Source organism: Athene noctua, chromosome 8 (assembly GCF_965140245.1).
Source record: "Athene noctua chromosome 8, bAthNoc1.hap1.1, whole genome shotgun sequence".
NCBI classification, from domain to species: Eukaryota; Metazoa; Chordata; class Aves; order Strigiformes; family Strigidae; genus Athene; species Athene noctua.
Window position 1 is genome coordinate 30,565,316 of NC_134044.1, and position 13,429 is coordinate 30,578,744.

The window sequence follows — 13,429 nt, forward strand, 5'->3', positions numbered from 1 at the left end:
ATTTTTGTTGTTTTTTTCTTCCCTGTACTTCTGCTCTCGTTCGTTCCTGCTCCCACTCCCTCTTGTGTCTTCTTCTAGCTCTCCCTTTTTCTTTCTTCCAGATGCTTGGTCCTGCTCTCTCTCCTTCCTTTGTTTCATCCTCCCTTTCTCTCCTGTAACCTAGCGCTGTTATTTTCCTTGTTCAGTTCTTGTTTCAGATCGGCTTTGGGGTCTCTTTTTGCCCACAGCTTTCTCTGGCCAGTTCCCAGGCATTGTTATCCTCGGCGAGCCTGTCTGCCGCTCCATGTGCCTGCCTGCCCATTTCCCTCCCTCCTGGTAATCCCGCCTCTACGCTGTGCCCGAGCTCAGGCCGCCCCTGCTCCTGTATCTCGGCTTTCGGCACGCCCCCGGCGCTTTCGGCACGCCCCCGGCGCTTTCGGCACGCCCCCGGCGCTTTCGGCACGCCCCCGGCGCTTTCGGCACGCCCCCGGCGCTTTCGGCACGCCCCCGGCGCTTTCGGCACGCCCCCGGCGCTTTCGGCACGCCCCCGGCGCTTTCGGCACGCCCCCGGCGCTTTCGGCACGCCCCCGGCGCTTTCGGCACGCCCCCGGCGCTTTCGGCACGCCCCCGGCGCTTTCGGCACGCCCCCGGCGCTTTCGGCACGCCCCCGGCGCTTTCGGCACGCCCCCGGCGCTTTCGGCACGCCCCCGGCGCTTTCGGCACGCCCCCGGCGCTTTCGGCACGCCCCCGGCGCTTTCGGCACGCCCCCGGCGCTTTCGGCACGCCCCCGGCGCTTTCGGCACGCCCCCGGCGCTTTCGGCACGCCCCCGGCGCTTTCGGCACGCCCCCGGCGCTTTCGGCACGCCCCCGGCGCTTTCGGCACGCCCCCGGCGCTTTCGGCACGCCCCCGGCGCTTTCGGCACGCCCCCGACGCTTTCGGCACGCCCCCGACGCTTTCGGCACGCCCCCGACGCTTTCGGCACGCCCCCGACGCTTTCGGCACGCCCCCGACGCTTTCGGCACGCCCCCGACGCTTTCGGCACGCCCCCGACGCTTTCGGCACGCCCCCGACGCTTTCGGCACGCCCCCGACGCTTTCGGCACGCCCCCGACGCTTTCGGCACGCCCCCGACGCTTTCGGCACGCCCCCGACGCTTTCGGCACGCCCCCGACGCTTTCGGCACGCCCCCGACGCTTTCGGCACGCCCCCGACGCTTTCGGCACGCCCCCGACGCTTTCGGCACGCCCCCGACGCTTTCGGCACGCCCCCGACGCTTTCGGCACGCCCCCGACGCTTTCGGCACGCCCCCGACGCTTTCGGCACGCCCCCGACGCTTTCGGCACGCCCCCGACGCTTTCGGCACGCCCCCGACGCTTTCGGCACGCCCCCGACGCTTTCGGCACGCCCCCGACGCTTTCGGCACGCCCCCGACGCTTTCGGCACGCCCCCGACGCTTTCGGCACGCCCCCGACGCTTTCGGCACGCCCCCGACGCTTTCGGCACGCCCCCGACGCTTTCGGCACGCCCCCGACGCTTTCGGCACGCCCCCGACGCTTTCGGCACGCCCCCGACGCTTTCGGCGGGCGGGAACGCCGCGCGCGGACGTGAGGGGCGGAGCTTTCGCCTGAGGCGAAGGGCGGGAACGGCGCGCGCAGCAGTGAGGCGCCGCGCGGCCGCCTGAGGCGAAGGGCGGGAACGGCGCGCGCAGCAGTGAGGCGCCGCGCGGCCGCCTGAGGCGAAGGGCGGGAACGGCGCGCGCAGCAGTGAGGCGCCGCGCGGCCGCCTGAGAGGAGCGGGAGCGGCGCCCCCGGAAAAGGCTGCTCGGCGATCGGCGCCGCCTCGGCGGGGACCTCATCGGGTCGGCTCGGCTCGGGGCGGGCGGGGGTGGACCCGAGTCGCCTGTGGGGGGGCGAGCGCCATTGTCTGAGGGGCTCAGGAGAGTCCTGGACCCGCCAGGCGCGGCAAGGTGCCTGGAGCAGACGAGTGCCCGGCGCAGTCGTCCCTGCAGGAAGTGCTGGAGCATCGACTCTGGTGAGAAAAGCCGATCTGTGAGGTTTTTTTCGGGGGGGGAAGGGGGGGTTGGAGGGCGGCCGGGGTTCGGGTGGTGCTGTGGGCACTTCTCGCCGGGGACAGGCGTCCTTCTCAGACCTGACGGCACACTCCTGCCCTTGCAGCAGCTGGTGGCGGAGAAGGGAGAGATGTCCACTGCGTGTGGAAGGACCTGCGAGGCAAGAGCGAGCGGGAGGAGCAGCAGAGGAAGTCTGGGCAGCAAGAGGAAAGAGAAGGGCGCTCTGAACAAAGCGCCGCTGTGAGGGGCGGAGCGGTCGCCTGAGGGGGACCTGCCCGGGGAAGGGGCGAGCAGGAGTCGAACCTGCCTGGGGAAGTACCGGATCGACTTGGGAACGGGGGGGGGGGACGGGACGGGAGCCGCCTTGGAGAGGGGGTCGGTGTCGTCGCCTCGGCGGGGGGGGGGAGCAGTGTCGTCGCCTCGGCGGGGGAGGGGGGGGGAGCAGTGTCGTCGCCTCGGCGGGGGAGGGGGGGGGGAGCAGTGTCGTCACCTCGGCGTGGGGGAGGGGGGGGAGCAGTGTCGTCGCCTCGGCGGGGGAGGGGGGGGGAGCAGTGTCGTCGCCTCGGCGGGGGAGGGGGTGGGAGCAGTGTCGTCGCCTCGGCGGGGGAGGGGGGGGAGCAGTGTCGTCGCCTCGGCGGGGGAGGGGGGGGAGCAGTGTCGTCGCCTCGGCGGGGGAGGGGGGGGGAGCAGTGTCATCACCTCGGCGTGGGGGAGGGGGGGGAGCAGTGTCGTCGCCTCGGCGGGGGAGGGGGGGGGAGCAGTGTCGTCGCCTCGGCGGGGGAGGGGGGGGAGCAGTGTCGTCGCCTCGGCGGGGGAGGGGGGGGAGCAGTGTCTCGCCTCGGCGGGGGGGGGGGAGCAGTGTCGTCGCCTCTGTGTCTGTGTGTGGGGGGGGAGCAGTGTCGTCGCCTGGTGGGGGGAAGTGGGGTGGTGTCATCACCCTGGGGGGGGGAGTGTCGTCAACGGCAGGGGGTGGGGGAACGGAGCTTCCTCAGGACCGGTGAGAGGGGACTGGAGCTGCCTGAGGAGGGACGGCCATCGCCTCAGGGGCGGTGGAGGGTCCAAGCCTCGCTGAACGCGGCCAGGAGCCCGGAGGAGAAAAGCGCCCGTCGTAGACATCCCTGCAGGAAGTGCTGGAGCATGGACTGGGTGAGGAAAGCCAATCTGTGAGTCTTTTTCGCGGGGTGGGTGGTGGGAGGGCGGCCGGGGTTCGGGTGGTGCTGTGGCCAGCTCTCGCCGGGGACCAGCATCGCTCTCGGACCTGACGGCATCCTCCTGCCCTTGCAGCAGGCGGCGGAGCGGCGTGGAGGTCTCCGTCCTGTACCGCTGCAGGCCAAGAGGGAGTGGGACGAGGCGCGGAGGAAGTCTGGGCAGCAAGAGGAGGAAGGAGAAGGGCGCTCTGGGCAAAGGGACCTCCCTGTCACCGGGGCTGTGGTCGCACCAGCGTGTCGCCAGGACCTTCGGTGCCCTGGCCGGCTTTGTGCCGGGTGACCCCCCTGTAAGCAGGGCTCGGGTCTTTGGGTTTTTGCTGGCCTTTTGCCACGTCACCCCGTGGTCAGGCTGCCGGGCAGGTGGCAACCCTCTAAGGGGGGTGAGCGGCGCCGTCTCTGCGGCCGGGGCGGGAAGCGGAGCCCCTAAAGCGCGCCGTGGTGGTGAGCCGCAGCCAGGCCGGCCGGCCTGTAACTTGGGCGCGGGGGGGGGCCTGGCAGCGGGGCCGGGGCCTCTGCTCTGTCCTCCGGGTGGGGGAGCTGGCGCCTGGCTGCGCCTTCCTTCTGAGCACCAGCTCCTCGAGAAGCAAGACAAGGCATCGTGAAGGAGCTGCGAGGCCAGAGCGAGGGAGAGGAGGAGCGGCGGGCTGAAGAGAGGGCTGGGGGGAGAGGCGGGAGCTCAGGGCAAAGGGGCCTCCCCACGGCACCGTTGCCGGCACCTTTGGTGTCCTGGCCGGTGCTGCGCCAGGTGACCTCCCTGTAAGCAGGGCTCGGGTCTCTGGCCTTTTGCCCCCTTGCCCCGACGGTTTGGCTGCCCGGAGAGAGGGGTGACCCTGTAAGGAGAGAGCGGCACCGTCCCCGCACCGAGGGGCAAATGGGGCTCTCTGGCCCCCAAGCCCGCCCTGTAGGCAGGGGAGGGCTGTTTCCCCGGCCCTGGCGGCTTTCCGCCTGCTGGCGGCCTGGCCAGCGTGACCCCCTGGAGTCGGGGCGCGTCGCGGCACTTGTCCCTTGGTCCCCCGCGAAGGCCCGTGGCACGTTGAGTCCCTCTGGGCTCCGTGCGTCCGGGGGGACAGGTCCGAGGCTCTGCTCTCTTGCTCGCGGGAGGGGACGGCTCCCCAGACATTGGCTGCACAGAGCTCGCTCTCTCTCCTGGGAAGTTTTCTTTCCCCCTGTCCGTGTCCGTGTGCCTGCCTGTGTCCGCGTCGGTGCGAGTGAGCGAGTGAAGGAGCTTCTTGTTTAGGCCCCTGTTGAAATCGCTGCAGCGTACTTAGCTTAAACTTCCCGGGAGGGAAAGAGGGGCTCTGTGCAGCAACAGGGGGTCGGTCCCCGCTGAGCCCGCGAGCGGAGGGCGAGTCCCGGCTGGCCCCTCCTTTCCAAGGACGGAGCCAAGCCGCGCGGTCGTAGCACGGCCGACGCGTGACCCGCCCGCTCTCTGGGCCTGGGTGGCTGCCTGTCCTGCTGGCGACCTGCCAGCGTGCCGGCCCCGTACTCGGGGCGAGTGCCACGAGCCGTGGAGCCCTCTGACCCGACGGCCCTGTAAGCAGGGTTGTGCCCGTCCCCCGCCCTCGGCAGGAGGAGCGGGTAGCGAGCGGGCGTCTGCGGCCCCCGGCCTTCGAGGGCAAAGGCTCGGCAGTTGTGTCCCCTTCACCGAGAACCGCGGTAGCCTCTAGAAACGCAGGGAACGGCCCTGAGCCAAGTACCTGCCCCAGAGTCCTCGAGACCCTCCCAAAAGCGCCCAGGATGCTCTTGTCCCACAGCAGCCGTGGTGACAGGGAGGGCCCTTTGCCCGCAGCCCCTTTCTCTTTCCCCGGTTTCAGCGTGCCGCTCCTCCTCTCGCTTGCCCTCGCCTCGTAGTTTCTTCCGCAGGCCACGGATGCCTCTTCCTTCTTCCTTCTCCGGGAGCTGGTGCCTGGAAGGACGGCGCGGTCGGGCGCCAGCTCCTCTGCCTGGACGACGGGGAAGCCGGCCGCCTGAGGGACCTTCCCTCAGCGTGCTCTGGCCCCCGGCCCTCCCTCCTCCCTCCTGCCCCCTGCCCCGGCCTGAGCCGCCTCAGACCCCATTTTCTCACCTGGTGGTGCCCGGCGGCCTGGGGGCTTAAAGCATAGAGGGAGAGGGGACAGGGGTACGGCAGGGCAGGGGGAGATTTAGGGGGACAGGCAGCACGGGTGGGCCTCAGCCGCCAGCCCCTTGCAACCAGCTGCTCCGCAGTGACGCGGCAGCTTCTCCCAAGCGATGAGGAACCCCCCTCGGGAAGTTCTGCTTCCCCAGCCCCCAGAACCTCTTGGGAAAGGGCCGCTGCTGCCGATTCACCTGCCTTCAGGGCAGACAGCGCCCAGCACTCTCGATAGTGCTTGGCTGGCGCCTTGTGTGGGGCGGCGGCCCTGTTAGTGGGGTGCGGGTCAGGGTGCCCCTGTAGCGGAGAGGAGGGGCCTCGTGGGCCTTTGGGACCGGGGCTGCCCTGTAAGTCGGGGCCTGGCCCGTGCCCTGCAGTCCCGGGCACTTTGCAGTCCCGGCAGCGGCTCGAGCCCCCTGTAAGCAGGGGCGCAGCCTCGGTGGCCGCCGCTCTGCATGCCCAGCTCCGTTTGCCCAGAGTGCCCGACTCCGAGCCCAGCTCCAGCGCCCGCCGCGACTCCACGTCCGGCAGCACTGGAGCACCGATTGGGTAAGAAAAGCCGATTTTTAATTTTTTTGGGGGGGGGCGGGGGTATAGGGCTGTGTGAGGGCGGCCGGTGTTCAGGTGGTGCTGTGGCCAGCTCTCACCCAGGACCGTCGTCGCTCTCAGACCTGATGGCATTCTCCCGCTCTTGCAGCAGTTGGTCGTGGAGAAGAAGGGAGAGACATCCACCGCGTGCAGAAGGACCTGCGAGGCAAGAGCGAGCGGGAGGAGTAGCGGCAGCGGTCCGACAAAGAGGCGAGAGAAAGCCCTCCTGGGCAGGGGATCTCCCTGTCACCTGGGCTGTGGTCGCCTCAAGCGTCCCTGCCCCTTTGGGGATGTTTTCTTTGCCTCGTGAGCAAGTACTCAATCAGATGCTTTCTCCAACTGCGTGTTCCCCATTTAGCTCCTTTTCTGCCCAACTCGGCTTTAACCGCTGCCTGCCACATGGCAGCGCGTGGGATTTTAACCTTTGGCAGCCGCTGGAATGTTTGCGGCGTGTGTTGGTCCTGGCTGCTTGCAAGGGGACTCTCGGGGTGAAGCGCTAAGGCTTGGACAATAGGGCCAAGCCAGAGTTGACTTGTAGACGAGTCCTGTGTATTTTGTAACTGTTAACCATTGTGCTCACAGGTATTTTACTAAGTGATAACCAACCACCTATTCCGATGTAAAAAGTGGAAGTATCGCAGCCTGAACAACAGGCCCTGAGCCGAAGCTGCTCACTCAGTATGTCATCGTTAGTGAAAGAGGTGTGGAAGACGTGGCTCTCTTGAATGTACATTTATCTTTCTTTGTGTGGGGATAAAATAACCGGGTCGTGGAGACCGTAGTCTGGCCCTGTGGCCTGACGTGAGCCCTTGCACCTAGTCTGCCTGGGTAAGCAGAGGAGCTCCCTTAGCTTCTCCCCTGAGCCCTGGCCAGGCTCCGGGGGAATCTAATGTGAGATTGAAACCAGATATTTCCGCTCCAAACCAAGGTGCCAGCTCTTCTGGCTTGCCGATTTTGGGGTATAGAAGGGTGGACCCGCTCACAGCGACTTTGGAGGCCTCAGCTACGGGTGGACGCACCGCGTAGGGTTTCCCACTTGCCGGGAAAGGCTCTGCAAACCCTCGCTGTAACCGGGGCTGCCTGCGGGTCTGGGTGATGGCAACGGGTGCAGGTGCTGAGGGATCTTTTTTAATCGCTGTTCCCTCTCTCTCAGGCAGTCAGGATTTGATGCGTTACCCTGTATTTTCCTGTCTGTGTGAGTGCACTATTCCGTCTTTCCTGACTGCGTGTTTTCCATATTCTTCTGTTATTTAGTTATTTCTAATAAAATACGCCTGCTCCTTTCACTCCGGTGTCTGAGTTGAATTGATATCCCTAATCAGCAAAACGGGGGGAGATGAGGTGGCGCTTTCCAGAGCCGAGGTCGGTGTCGGTTTGGCTTTGGGCTGAGCTGTAGCCGCCGCGGCGCTAGTTCCTGGCAAGGGGACGGACGGGGGAGCTGTCGGGGCCAGAGCTGCCGTAAATATAATCAGACAGCTTGCTCGGGTTCTCCAGCTCCTAGCGTACGCTCCAGAAGAGCGGCTGAACGCGGGCAGAAATGTTCCTGGATTTATCTGGGTTTTTTTAAAAAACTATTTCTGCTATCACCAGGGTTTGAAAAACTAAATTGGATAAATGTGAGTTTAGGAAAAATATCTAACACTACGTGTGCTTTTAATAGTTACTGTACTGGTCTCCCAGGGACCGAAGTTACGCTGTTTCGTCCTTAAAACAACTCTGCGCTCCCGTGTCGCGTTGTCACAGGCTTTCCTCCCCCTTCCACCCGTCCAAAGAGCCCTGAGGCTGCTCTGACCGACACTTCGGTCACCCCGCTGAGTTCTGGGTCACAAGGCGAGACTGCGCTGCCCTGCGCTGCGGCCGTGCCGGAGCTCCTCCCGCTCCGGGGGGTTATAAGATTTGGCAGCGTCGGTCCCGTCGGCCCGCGCACCGGAGCGGTCTCGCCCAGCGGCTGCTCCCGCTGGCCGGGGAAGGTTCCCCCGGCGGGGAGAGGCGACCTGCGGCGTGCGACTGCGCCGGGCGGCCCCCGGAGTGCGCGTGCGCGGCGGCGGCCCCGCGACCGGAGGACCGGCGGCCCATAGAGCGCGAGCTCGGAGGAGCGACGGGCACCTCCGGCGTTTATTAACGGTGCTGGTCGCTATAGTTACCGGGGGGGGGGGGGGGGGAGCGTGGGCCGGGCCGGAGGAGCCGCAGGGGCGGGCAGGGAGGCTGCAGGCAGCGACCCCTCCCTGTCCGGGGCCGGTGCTGGAGGAGGAGCCGGTGCGAGCCGAGGCAGGAGCGGGGCCGGGCGGCTGCGGGGAAAGGTGCGGCGGGACCGGGGGCGGAGGCCGCTCCGCGTCGGGGCCGGGCGGCGGCGGCGCTGCCCGGAGCCGCGCGGGGATGCGCTCGGCCGGGCTTCCGGGTGCGCGGGCGGCGCGGCGGGAGCCGTAGTCACGTGCAGGGGGCTTCCGGTCGGCCATGTTGGCTCCCCGGGGCACGCCGGGAGCTGCAGTTTCTGCGCTCTCGGTTCCCCGCAGCTGCGGCGCTGGCGGGCGCGCGCGGCACGGCACAGCCCTCGGTACCGGCGCGGCCCGAGACGCGGTTTTGTGGCGGTTTCCCGCGGGCTGCCCGCGGCTCCCCGAGACGCGGTGTGCCCCCCGGCCCGGGGGTGCGCATGCGCGGCCGCGGCGTCTCCCGGGAGTGCGCGTGCGCGGCGGAGGTGAGTGTTGGGGCTGCGGCCGGGCCGGTCCGCGGCAATAAGGGTCCCTGCCGCCTCCGTGCCCCCTCCCGAGGCCGCGCTGGGGCCGCGCGTGTCCGTTCCTGCCCCGGGGATGCCGCCGGCTGCGCCCAGCTCGGGCTGGCGTGGGGTGTCTCTGCCCGGCCTGGCGCTTCTCACGGCTCGGGGGCCAGAAGGGACGGGCGGAGCCGAGCCTTCCCGGCCGTGGGCAGCGGGGCGGGAGCCGCCGCGGCTGGAGCTGGAGGGGCCGGAGAAAGGGAAGGAAGGAGAACGTCAAGGGCATGTGGGCAGCAGCCGCCTCGCCCTGCAGGGGGAGAGCGCCTGCCTCTCCGGGTGAGCGAGGAGCCCTCTGCACAGTCCGCAGCGGGCCGGACCCAGGCGCGGAACGGCCGCGGAGCGAGCGAGCGAGCGAGGCTGCGTGTGTCGGAAGCCACGTCTTGTAAGAGCCGAGAGACACCCGCGTATTCTTTTAGGGGGAGGTCAGCCGGGCGAGTGGAGTTTCAGAAGAAGAGGAGGGGCAGGAGGAAGGAAGGAGAAAGAAGCATCTGACCTGTCCAGTTCTCCCGGCAGTGCCGGGAGCGAGAGCCGCGGTGAGTCCCGGGCCCTCGGGGCCCTGTCGCCCCCCTTGTATGTCCCAGTCCCTTCCCGCCCTTCTCTTTCCCATGCTGTGATTATTTTTTTTTCTTCTCTATATCTTTTCTTTCTTTTCTTCTGCCTTGCTCCCCCTTCCTCTCTCACTTTCTCTCTCTTGTCTTGCTGCTCCCTTTTCTTTTTCTGTCTGCACTTCTGACTGCTTGTTCTGTACCTTTTGCATCACTCCTCAGTCCATTTCTCTCTCGATCCTTCCGTTCTGCTCCTCACTTCTCGGTTTCTCTCTCTTTCCTCTGTCCTACTCCTGCACGTAGTGTGTGATTGAATGAGGTTCTGTGTCTAGCAGGCCTCATCTCGTAAGAGCTGTGAGACACCTACATCTTCTCATAAGTGGAGGACAGCCAGGCACCTGGAGCTGTAGAAGAGGAAGGGAGAAGGCAAACAGAAGGAGGAGTCTGACCTGTCAAATTCTCCTGGCAGCGCGGAGAACTGCAGTAAGTCCCGAGCTCTTGGGCCCCTCTCATCCCTCTTGTGTGGCCTGGTCCCTCCCTGTCTTTCTCCTAGACTCCTCTCTTTCTGGTGCTGCTCAACTTTTTTTGCTCACCTGTATCTTCCGTCTTGCTTGGAGCATCTCCCTGTCCCCATCTTGTAGGTCTTCCCTTTCTCTGCCCTGTACCCTGCCGCTCTTGTTGCCTTTCTCCATCCCTCTCTGTCCAGCTCCCTGTTCCTATTGATGCCCCTTTCTTCTTCCTGCACCCGCTGCTATTCCCTGCGATCTCCATCTCTCTCTTTCCTGCTCCCTGTCCCCCGTTTTTCATTCCTACCTCCGTCCCTCATAGACTGTCTGGCCTTTTTCCTCGGTGTCTTTCTCTCTGGCTGACTCCCTTCTGCTGTTTTTCATTTCCTCCCTATCCATCTTGTTGCCCATCGCTCTTTTGTCTTCTCTCTCTCCATGTGTCGCTGTCTGTCTTCCAGTCACTGGTCTTTAATTCCTCCCTCTTCCCTGTAGCTTGCTGCTATTTTTTTTTTTTCCCTGTTCTCCATCATGCTCTGTCGGGTGCCCTGTCCCTGTTTATCAATTCCTCCCTCTGCCCTGCGGTCTGTCTCTTTTCACCATTTAATTTTTGCCTCGCTCTCTCTCTGTCTGGCTCCTTGTGCCGAGTTTGCTAATTCCTTCCTCTGTGCCCCGTACCCCCTGTGATCTTTGCTGCTTTGTGGCCTGTTTCTGGCTGGCGCTCTGTTACTATTCAGTAATTCCTCTCTCGATGCCTTGTAGTCTGTTGCTTTTGTCTTTTCTCCATCTCTCTGTCTCTGTTTCCCCTGTTTTAGAATACACCCCCCCACCCCCACCCCCCTTCTTTCTGTATGCATCAGGATTAGTTTTTGGCTCCAGGTCTCTTTTTTTCTGTGTCTCTGTCCCTGTTTCCTAATTCTTCCTTCTCTGCCCTGTCACATGTAGCGATGTGATTTGTTTTGTGTTCCTTCCCATGGTTTGCTGTCCTGACTCCCCATCGCTGTTGCTTTTTCCTCCCTCTGTGCCCTGTTCTCTGGAGCTTTTTGGTCTTTCTTCCATCTTGCTTGGTCTAGCTCCCTGCTCCCCCCCTTTTTTTTTTTCCCCTCCATGTCTGTTGTGCCACCCATCCCAGCTTTTTTTTTTCTGCATCTCTATGCTGCTCCTCGTCCTTCTTTGTTGGTTTCTGTCCTGATCCTGCTCCTTCTTTCTGCTGCCTGTTTTCTTCTCTCCCTGCTGCTTTTTTTTCTGCATATCCACGCTGGGTTCCCTGTCCCCATCCTCTCACCGCCCCATTGCTCATCTCTTGTTTTCTCTCTACCCCTGTACTAGTCAGCTAGCTGCCACCTTTCTTCTGTCTTCTTGTGTCCTGCATCTTGCTCCTCATGTTTGGCAGTTTCCAGCTCTGCCCTGCAGCTTGTTGCTCCAGGAACCGACTGACTGTTCCCGGCTGGACTGAGGAGCGTGGCTCCGGGAACAAGCGCCAAGGTGTGCCAGGGGCAGGGGCAGCATTAGGGGCCCTGAGCCCCGGAGCAGACTCACTCCCTTCTGGGACTTGTTCTGTGTGTGACTGAATAAACACTTGCTGTCTGCCGGCTGCCTTTTGTGCTTCCTTTGCCCCAGGTGAGGGGCTGGGAGGGGTGATGATGCTCTGTGGGGGTGGGTGATGGCCTCCAGCTGTGGGCTGGGGCTGGAGGGGCCCCAGGTGTGGGCAGTGAGGCTGATGGCAGCGGCCCCTCCCTGTAAAGGGCTTGCTCCGGGTGGAGGGGCGGGTGCTGCTGTTAAGAGCAAGGCAGCCGTCGGAGGGGTCGGTGTCAACCAAGGGAGGAGCAGAGCAGTCGCTGAGCATTGCTGGGCCCTGGCTGCACCGAGGGAGAAGGTGAGTGGAGCCGTGCCATCAGCTGGCAGCTCCTGGGGAGGATGGCGGTGCCTGCAGGGTGGCAGTGTTGGAGGTGGTGGCAGGGGCTGCCCCGAGCCGGTGGTGAGGCTTCTGGGTGCATTGGTGGGGGTTCGGAGGGGTGAGCAACGGTGTTGCTGCAGGGTCAGAAAGCAGAGAAAACTGCCTCTCGCAACCCAGCGGGAGCTGTGGTCCTGGCGTGTGGGGTTTCTGGCCAGCCGCGTTGGTTCCCTGGGTCACGCTGGGATGCGGGGTCTTACAGCGCTTGGCGTGCAGGCGGCCGTGCCGCGTTGGCCAGCGCGTGCCAGGAGCTGTAGGTTCTGCAGACTCGGCTGCCAGGCAGCTGCACCGCTCGTGGGCGCCCGTAGCGCGGCGCAGTCCTCGCTACCGCCGCGGCCCTTGTGGCGCAGCACGAGGGATAGTTTTGTTGCCGCTTTCACGTGGATTCCCGGGGGCTTCCAGCTGCTCCCCACCAAGCGTCGTGCCCGTTCCTCGAGAGCGTGTGCGCAGTGACGTGCCGCTCGGCCGCCGCTCGCGCGGGGGGTGGCGCTCGCCCGCGCTAACCGCCGCTGCCTGGCAAACGCCACACGGTGCTGTCGGTGGGCGACACAGAGGTGGCCCCGTGCCCCACGCTGCCGCCCGCCAGCAACGTCGGTGCGATGCTCCGATGCCCGTGGGGGGGTGCGGCCACGCTCGGTGCCCCCTCCTGGTAAGGAAATGCTGCCGCCGCCCCACGTCACGCTGCCGGCGGGCGCTCGGTGCGCGAAGGGCAGGACTGCAGCACCGGCCCCGCACAGGTGTGCGGCACCGCCAGAGCCGCCTTCCTGCTGCCGCAGCGTGAGGCTTGCTGGGCGTGATTCCTGGGGGTGGGCGAGGGCCGAGGCCGCCGGTGAGGCCGGCCAGCCCCTTTGGCAGGTGTGGGGGCCCCTCCTGCCCGCTGGCCACATGGCAGCGGTGGGGCAGGAAGCTTCACACCGCCTGCTGTGTCAGGCCTCGGCTCTCCTGGAGGTGATCCGGGCCGGGGGAGCCCCAGGGAGTTACCCGAGAGCTGGGACAAAGGCAGAGGGGAATAAGATGGGTGTCCCCCGGGGGTTGGTGCTGGGTGCCTCCCCAGCTTGCCAGAGCTCCCCTTGAGCTGGCACTGGCCTCGCCCGCACCGTGTCCTGGCCCCAGGTCTCGCACCTCACCCTGAATCCCGTCCCGTAGCCCCAGGTCACCCCCGAGCCCCGCGGGGATGGCGGCAAGCCGGCCCTTGGCGCCTCCGCAGGAACCCCTCTGGAAGGGGGGCTCCGGCCAGGGGCGATCTACGGTAATAACGGCAGTCGCTTCACCTCCCAGAGGCCTCACCAGGGCCGTGTTGGAGAATGGCTTGCAGAGCAAGGCCATGGGTCTCTGCAGGAGCTGATTGCAGCCATCTGAGGTAAACAAAGGAAACAACCCAGGGTACAGTTATGCTTACCACGGACTGTTATGTTAACAAAGAGAGAAACTGAGGTACACCATGGCCTTGAGTGTGATGGTGAACAACCTTGGGAAAAAAGGCAGGCCAGAAGAGGGAAGATGTTGGGACATATCTGAAATGTCACAAGTGGCTGGGATATTATAATGTAGCCTTTTACATGTATCCAATAGATTTGTGAGTAGTATGCATGATTATTGTAGAGTGCTTAATGTAAGGGGTGATTTTTTTCAGTAAAGCTGAAGCTTGCTCTATCATTCACGTTGAATCGGCTGCTTGCTTCCTCCAACCGCCACAAGTGGCGC

General features: G+C 65.1%; 1 long non-coding RNA gene across 1 annotated transcript; it reads left to right on the plus strand.

Moving 5' to 3' along the window:
- Positions 1–7,971: 7,971 nt before the first annotated feature.
- Positions 7,972–11,497, plus strand: LOC141963300 (uncharacterized). The gene is made up of 4 exons (XR_012634074.1): positions 7,972–8,077; positions 9,140–9,256; positions 9,604–9,751; positions 11,165–11,497. It is a non-coding gene; the product is annotated as an uncharacterized LOC141963300 (long non-coding RNA).
- Positions 11,498–13,429: the final 1,932 nt, after the last annotated feature.